Here is a 1204-nt window from a genome sequence, read left to right on the forward strand (position 1 = left end):
AAAGAAGTGAACAAAAGCACTCTTGCATTTATTTGGCCATTAGTAACAATTTTCAGAGATAATTTTGTTTCAATATGTTGTGTGCTTCCCCTTTTGAAACCCACTGTATCATCTTATTTACCATTACCAACTGTTTAATTTTACCTCTGCTAAGCTCTCACACTGTTTTTGTCAAGGAAATGATTGTGCTGTCACAAATGCAAGATTATGATATCACTTTTTGACTTAAAAAATAAAAGCAATCTTTAAAGGCAACCAGCTCCTCACCAGCTATCAGTAACCAAAAGAAGTCTATGAAAGGTTAAGGGTATCTATCTATCTGTCTACAAAGAACGAAAACCACCCAATATATGTGACAGATGGGGAGCAAAGCTACGGAGTTACCATTATCCTACTGCTTTAGTACATGGCACATACAGTATCTTCTCTTTCAAAATAATGCTTTAAAAACATGAAATATCAGTAGTAGGTATCTATGGACTCAACCCCACAGGCTCTTGTGCATAGTTCCATCAACTTCCCATGGATTTATGTGGCACTATGCACAGGAATAAGCATGTGCTCAGAAGTGTTTGCAGGATGCAGCCCATAGTTATCTAAAATTAAAATGGCATATTTCAATATGCAAATATTTTAGAGAAGATACTGTTTGTGTTGTGTTAAGATTTCTAGTCTTAAATATGTACTAAAAAAAATAGCAGTGATGGGAATTCAATAGCTGTGCTCCACATCTGTCTACCAAATCATGGAAATCACTTCAGTAACATACCATATGACAGAGGAAAACTGAAAAGAGCAAATATGCACCGAAGCCTGCAGGTGTGAGAATAATGCGTCTAGCCCCATCTGTCATTATGTGTTATGTGTTCGGGGGGGAGGGGGCGGGGATTTTTCATAATACAGCTACATATGTACATGGATATATGATATTTAAAACAAAACAGATTTTGCCATAGTATAAAACATTGAAGCCATAGCTTCAGCATATTTTAGTTCTCAAGCAAACAGTCCAAAATCAGTAACAAATAATTTAGAGGAAAACACCATCTCATTTTTACTGTGTCTGGTTTTCCCCGCAGTACTGTTGCTTTGAAATGTAAGCTATTCAAAGCAAATTCTCTGTGAATTCTTGTCATAGTTTCTTTCTGAGTTCATTTCATGTACATTTCCTGTGCTTTATTGAAAGATTTAGGGTAAACTGGAA

General features: G+C 35.9%; 1 protein-coding gene across 1 annotated transcript in view; it reads left to right on the forward strand.

The window, feature by feature from the left end:
• CCDC178 (coiled-coil domain containing 178) overlaps nt 1-292 on the forward strand; it is a 352723-nt gene extending 352431 nt beyond the window's left edge. The window contains exon 18 of the mRNA XM_074944428.1: nt 1-292. This exon is cut by the window's left edge and continues 1197 nt beyond it. The gene's annotated coding sequence lies outside the window, so the exon portion shown is untranslated.
• The last annotated feature ends 912 nt before the right edge of the window (nt 293-1204 follow it).

Source organism: Natator depressus, chromosome 2 (assembly GCF_965152275.1).
Source record: "Natator depressus isolate rNatDep1 chromosome 2, rNatDep2.hap1, whole genome shotgun sequence".
NCBI lineage: Eukaryota > Metazoa > Chordata > Testudines > Cheloniidae > Natator > Natator depressus.